Genomic DNA, 7,928 nt, shown 5'->3' with positions numbered 1-7,928 from the left:
ATGCTTGTCCCACTTAAAAATTGGTTTTAGATTGAAGATCTTTTTGCTCGTTTATTGCCAGGGGCCATTGTCTCTGCAAACAACAATTTATGTATCGCAATACAAGCAACACGCGACCATTTGTGTATGGGTTGAAGGTAACCGGCTTCCCGCTTCACACCAAACATTAAAACCGCATTAAATTCTATTTAACAGTGGATAGAGAATACCTAGTTAAGTAATTGAAATACATGTTCGTGCTTCATGCAATGTAAAAAATCTTCGACTAATCAGCAGAAGTTGGACGATCGAGATTATAGATAAGGACAGAACATGGAATATTATAATGAATTATTTTTCTCCGAATAATTGTGAATGTCACGGTTAGGGAACAAAGGCGGATAGGTCACGCAACAATAAATTGATCACGCGCACACGTGTTCACAATGAGTCGACACGAGATATACATCGAATGGTATCTTACTTATTAAAGTGTACCTTTTTAATGGGTTCAATCTGCTCTTATTGGTATACGCTTGATTAATTTATAATTGATTAAACCGCTGCATCCGCAGTCAACTACACGCTTTGACGTAAAAAGGATACGCTCGTGGTAGACTTGAATGAAATCGTAATTGTATCAAACCCTGACACACATTCGTGCACGCTATGGTAGAGACATTCATCGGCTGGATTTTTAGGAATGTCCACGACCGGTCGGCACTTCCGATGCCCGCTCGAGATGACTGAGCCTCCGCCATAAATCCTGCGCGCGAACCTCGCGATTGTAACCCGACATGCCTCTCGTTCCATTAACTATTTTGCAAATAACTCTTGACTGTTTTGAATAACTTTAAAAGCGAAGTTATCGTTTCGTCAAAGCTACGTTTACAAAAAATACCACCGCTTTTGTTATGAATTTTACTAACTCGATACAGTAACATGAATAACATACCTGTTCTTTATCAAAACATACCGATGGTAAAGCGAATGTTATTTTTAAATTACGGCTCGTTGCTCCATCGTCATAGCACACGCCGGCACCAATACTCACGGTTCAATAACGGATGCCGTCGATTGTGAATTATTTTGGTCTCGGGAAGCATAAACTAGCGAATGCGCCACGCGCCGCCCACTAGTCTTAGCCGTTCATAAGGAAACGCCACGATCCAGCTACAACGGCTTATTTTAGATATTCTGCGAACAAGTGCAACGCTTGTTTAGTCAGTGGCCAGACGAAACTCGCAATACACTTCCTATCAATCCCTACAGGGTGTAATCAACGAGACGTGTTGAACAGCAAAATACATAAATCGCCTCGTCATAACAATGTCCGGGACATTACAATCGATGCGTGTAAGCATAATTGTGTGTAATTTACAGCGTTATTTCGTCGTGTTGTCATATTAGGTGAACCTCATTAAATAATGACCGCGCTGTCGTTCGTCGAATTTGCTTATGCAAATAACTTATTCGTTGACGGGCAAACCTTTTGACTCGAGGTTACCCAGACATGTTTTATGTTATTGTTCTGAGAACTGTATTTAAAAACGACAATCACGAGACTAATAAATCAGAAGATAAACATTTATTGTGGACAAGTTATTACACTTAAATATACAATTCATATTTAGACAATCTTCCAATCACAAACTTAAACGGCATGGTCTACTCACAACATTTTTATTATATTTTGCAACATGTAAAATATTAAATCAGAGAAGGCAAAGTTAAATAAAAAATACAGGACATTTAAGCAAACTGAGTAGGGAGCTGATCACCATACAACCTGAAGATCTAGAGAGTAGCGCATTATTGAACAAGGTGTACAGAAATTGTCGTATTGCATCACGAAACATTCAAGAATGGGTAGAGAACAAAGTGTCGGTGTACATATGTGGCTGTGTTATGAATGAGTGAACGTGCGCTGAGAGCTCGTCGACCGCAGGACACGCCTGATGGACAATCAAACAATTTAGGTTAAACGCGCGCATCGCTCCGTCTTCAGAGTCGCGCCAGTTTCCTAACACCTCCTACGACCAATGAGAACATTCTGCTACCTTAGTATGACAATGTACCGAACAATGCTTCCTTTAGTCATCATCATCATCAAAATCACAAAGAGCACTTTAACCTGTTTTGATTTTCATTGCAATTGACAATTTGTTGTAAATAGCTTTCACTCTTCATATCAATAGAGTAGGCTAATATATTATTGGTGCCACCGAAAAGCGTATAACGACCTAGCTAAACACTTTATGCAAATGTTTCTTTTTCAAAATCACCGGTGAATGTACTCACGTAACACACACCTGACGGTAACCAAGTTTGTCGGTCCATTGCGTTATACATACATACATTTATGCTCACTCTCCGTATCGTCTAATAATAATTTAATCTACTCTTTTGACAGCATTGTTTGTGCATTAATTAAACAAGAAACTTGAATTTACACAGAGTGCTCTTATTTTCGCACTTTCTACTTTTAATGCTTACTTAGTATTATTAATTCTTAGTGCAAGGCGAAGGAGAGCTCTCGTTAAATCCAGAATAGCGTGATATTGTCTTGTTAAATAATAAATGCGAATAATGTAAAAGGTACTACGTTTCAAAGCAGGCGAAACGGACCGAGAGAAAATCACGATTGTGGGCACTTTCTCAGATTCGGTTATACAATCCTTCCACTGGAACAGCTGGGTTAATGACTCAGTCAATTACTACTTAATTAGCGTGTGAAAAAAGACACCCGGCATTATGGATTACTCATTCTCGTAATTGATGATTAATTCCTGAAAATATTGCCAATCTCTCTAGGATATACGTTCGACTAACTACAATTACACATTATATGTATGTTCTTAAACTTGTGCAAACCATATTCAGTATTCAATAGGACATTTTTTAATAATATTGCGAATTGTTCCCAACTTTATTGTAAACGCAAAAATGATATTATGTAATGTAGAGCATTTGCAATGTCCTGCAACATTCTGTAAAGCATGCAGTTGATGTCGAAATGTCAATTGTGTGGATGTGAGGATTGTCATTGAATCGTTTACTGGGATGTGTAGTAAACAACTCAATGATGGTCCTCCACTGAACCGACCAGTTGACGAATGTAACAAAGCTAGATTGCGAAATTACAGTGTGTTGTTAGGAAAATTTTAAAATAGCCGGTGATTACGTGACGTCATTCGACCGTTAAATGTATGCCTAAACACAAACGAATGTACTTGAAGTACACCAGTTACAGCAATCCTTGTACGTATTACCGCTGTGTGAATCTACGATTTTTCACGCTGACTAGCCGGCGAATACTTATGTTACGCCTATGTTAACAACTTCCATCTTATAGACATTTGATACGCCGCTTGTAAATGGAAATTACAACTTGATATTATTCTGAACGGGCGTGAGAATGTAGTAAACAAAGAGTCGAGTGTTTTTATACGAGTTAATAAACGTTTTTAGTGGAATAACAAATGCGATATCTGTGTCGCATCTAGCAATGTCGACGTGCGGAATAGTGCGGATGTCCGGTGACCGCGGCTCCGTACAAACACAAAACACTGACTGACTACACACAAAAAGAGAAGAGCACAAGCAGGATGTAAAACATTGCAGCACTACATGACAAACGATGTCTATTTTTGTTGAACGACCTAAAGTTAGTTCAGTGATACTCGCTACTGTGGCGTTAAATGAAAATTGTTTACACGATAGTTGTTTAAGTCAATTAGCTTTATAGAAATTACATAAATATTGTATTGTATACTTTCTCAAAAATCATTAAAAGTGATTTTAAGAAATGTTTACTCCGCTTGTTTACAATTCTTATTGTTTAAGGGATGTTTAAATTCGCAGAGCTCTGAACTAATCACAAGTACTTGCATTATTTTTTCGTGGAAAACGGTATTAATTATTTCTTAAATAAGAACCATAATTGGCCGTAACATGGTTTTAGTGAGCCCATTGTTGTTTGTATTAATTAAAAACCGATGTACTTTTTACCACTAGAATTTGCTTGAGGTTTATGCTTGTTTTATGGCTGTTAGCAACGCGTTAAATACTGTGTGTAAACGAGTATTTCTGGCCGATGCGTTGTGCAACCTCTTCGAACACGTAAAGATGCTCTACACCTTATAGCGCTACGATTACAATAACATAACACCAGGTAAGTTTACAAAGATTTGGAAGAATCATTCGTAATTTTACATTAGACAATAACATCTGAAGTTTACTACGTTAGTGTGCTACGGATGTTTTAAAAATGTACATTGTACAAAACTGAAAACAATTAAAGAACGTGATTATTCTTAGTTAAAAACAAAGTCCAACGAAAAAGCAGTTCTCATGTAAAGTAACACAAGATCCCCATGAATAACGGATTAAACAATGGCAAACAACCCTGAGCGGGCTGTAAGCTTACATTGCATATCGTGTGAAATCTCGTCGGCTGCATATGCACACTTGGGTCCATTGTACGTTGGGAATACGCAAGTAAAATTGCCCATTGTCCTTACAACTCATTCTTGTCCTAGCTGATTAGTAACTAACACTATGTTTTTATCGTTGACACAAAGCAATTCCCAACAAATATATATTGCCAATTGTGGGAAATCGCATTTAACGTCGCGCGCCTCGGCGACTTTTGTTGTTCTACGATCTCACGATACCGACTCATTTAGCTTTATTTTCTCACACTCAATACTTAAGATTAATTATACGCATTCTGTTCCTGTACTGTCGACGGCAGTAAACATAACAGATACGATTGTACCTCACATATACACGGAAGTGAAGCCGCACGCGGTTAATTACTCAAATACTTCCTCTTATGATTTTATTACGCACCCATCCGTATTTATGTTATGAGATTTAATAAGTACTTATGTATTACATCGCTCAATGTACCGTGTTAACTTGCGTTCATAAGAACTGCCTGTAACCTTACGAAGAATAACTTTAACGCATGGAATGGAGTTCAACGCAGGCTTCATATGAAGTGCCGCGCACATTACAGCTAAGTTACAGTACCATACTCTACATTTTTAATTGAGAGAGCCGTTGTGTGGTGTCAAGGGTCGGGCAGTGCATGTCAGTGCGATTTAATTGTCGCGATAAGAGGGCGGCGTTTCGCGTGGGAGTCCACCAGCGAAGCGTGACGTCACGCCGCGTAATTACGGAGTCTTGCGCACATCCGGACCGAGGCACACACCCCTTTCTTTAACATCCAAGCCCTACTTACTCCTACGTATAGCGTTGACGTAGCTCTGCATATGTAAGTGTTCAAATTTCAAACAAAGAAAAGGTCGGCCTGAAAGCGACCTAGAGAGAATAGCAAAAGACTTGTGTCTCATAACATTTCGTTTAATTTTGTCTAACATCTGGTTTTTAATAACATAATAATGCAAGCAATTAGATCCCACAAGCGCAAGTGCAATTGTACTTACACTACAGTTATTATCAACATAATTATTCTATTCTCTCTCTATTATCAAATGTCTCACACACGATCAAAATACTAACTGATTGGTTAAGTTCCTAAATGACTCTTGCCCTTAATTGCTTCTAGTTATTACAAAAACATATTGTGGTATTTCTAAGACGTCTGATGAAACATGAATCTAAAGACTTGCCTGATGATATTTCGCTTAAATTGCAGACATTAGCAAAGTCTATTTCATCTTTGACAGTTACAGATGTTCGTGTCATATTTTAGAATGTAGGTATTTATTGCATTATTTTTATATAACAGACAGTCTCTACAAAGCCGATGGCGGTTTTCACAAGTTCATTGTGAATAGTGGCCGGCTGTAATAATTTCACTTCACTGTACTCGGCGTGGTTTTTTCGAGCACAATACTAATTCGTCGGCCGTGTACTCGGCATTGCAGTGCTTGCATTTTTTGCTACGTATCTGTTGTTTTCTAAAAACGCTTTGCTTGTTCCTACAGTGAAATGTCACGTTTTGGAAACGCAGCGAAAGCTAAGCATAATACCTATTCAAGCTAATTCAAACGACGAAGCAAAAAATAGAATGGAGGCAGCGTTTAGGTAATATAACGCAATCTAGTTACTGACAGCCGTAGACCCGTAGTCACCTCCACGATACCCGCCGTAAAGAAAATGGGTGGTTCTATTCTTAGAGGGAAACCACACGACCAATATTAGTCCGTGCAAAATTAGTTTACATTGGGTTTGTATTGTTAATTGAGTTTCTATTTCACGATGTGGGCCGTAGCTACAGATGTTAGATCTGGAGTGGGTGTAATGTTATCATTTGATACGAGTATACGAGTATATGAGAGCGGTGTGTTTGTGCGGGGCCGGTCGGTGTCGCTGCTCGGTGGGCAGTACTGGCAGTCGGGCACGGGTCAGTGCGACAATAAGCTACTTCCTGCGGTCGGAGAGAGGCGGCGTTCAACAAGGACACGCAGCTGACACGCGAACTCCGTCACTTATCCTACGCTTATTACAATACCTGCCCCCTCACCTCACTCCGTGTCCAGAAACACACTCCCACGTGTTCATATTTCTGCATTTAATAATAACATGACAACCCGTGCCAATTCAAACTGTTGCACAGACGTAAGAACCTATTGGACGGTGTTTGTATTTAGAAGTAAATCTCATATCATTCGGTTTGCTTTGAAAGCGCTGAAAAGCAGTCCAGAATATTCAGACCGTTATGTGGCTTACCTATACACTCAAAGAAACAAAACGCCCCGGATTGCTAACGCAACGTCTGTATTTCTAGCATTAGAAATAGTCTTAAACGTAAAGGAAACATAAATAATAGTGAACTCGGTAGCGAAAGAGTACATTCCAGGTGAAGCGGTCGTGTGACCGCGATTAACCTCGTGCCAATTACGCGACCATTAGCGCACAGAGCACAATACGCCTCCATTAAACGGATGTCCAGCGCGGTGGACCAGCACCCGCCCAATTTGCATTTGTTTGGAATTAGTACGTCAGAGTGCGCATCCACGCTGCGCTTTATATCACCTGTAACAGAGCCGAGCTCGGCTACACATAATGCTCCCGTCACTTTAATGTTCTTCCGTACGTCGACGACGTCTGCGACTATAAGCGGTTAACCTAATCGCTCCTATTGTACTACATTCCAAAATAAAACTCACGACTCTACATTTCACACGCATAAAATCATAAATGTTGACAACAATAGTAAAAACAGAAAATACAATCATTAAGAAACGCAGGTCGTAACCAAAATATTCAATTTATGCGTATTTTAATGTTTATTAAGCCCGAATAAATAAGTATAAGAGCTTATCAGATATAATATGTTTTTATATTGACGAATAATTCCATATTTCTGTAACTATATTGTCCACACATAGACTTTAATAGACGTCTACTAGTAATTAAGGACCCGTGGATTTGATTTGATCAGGATGAGACTGGAACATGTCTTTGTAACAAATTACACAACTGTCATTACCATACCATTCTAATTCTACGGTCACGCAACTTATGTTATGGGCATACTCATATAATAAAAGAGGAACGCACGCGGTCCCAAGCTGTCTAATTTTATCAGTCGACGTGCTTGAGATGGATTAAAAAAAACTCAAGTGGATTACACGCCGAACTTACAGATTTGTGGCTGCATTCGATCACGTACTTTTTTATTTTCTGTATTTCATGAAGGAACCGTTATTAACAAGGAGGCATCGAGCAAATAGTCAGGATATGGTAATGACAAATAGCGCTCTACGCTTATCTAAGCGGTTTGTGTAGAAAAGATGTTGCGGGTTTCTCGATGGAGTAAGACGTCGGCCGATGTCGTTAGCGAACCTCCGTCTAACAGATATCTGTCGTGCTACCCTTTTTGGCTCACTGAATACAGGAGATAAATATTCTTCCTATCGACACTATTGCAAAATGCATTACTTTCTAAGTGCTTATTTTATATTGTCTCTTAC

This window comes from Anticarsia gemmatalis, chromosome 1, assembly GCF_050436995.1.
Source record: "Anticarsia gemmatalis isolate Benzon Research Colony breed Stoneville strain chromosome 1, ilAntGemm2 primary, whole genome shotgun sequence".
In the NCBI taxonomy this organism is placed as follows: domain Eukaryota; kingdom Metazoa; phylum Arthropoda; class Insecta; order Lepidoptera; family Erebidae; genus Anticarsia; species Anticarsia gemmatalis.
The sequence above is the reverse complement of the archived record's forward strand: the minus strand, read 5'-3'. Positions refer to the sequence as shown.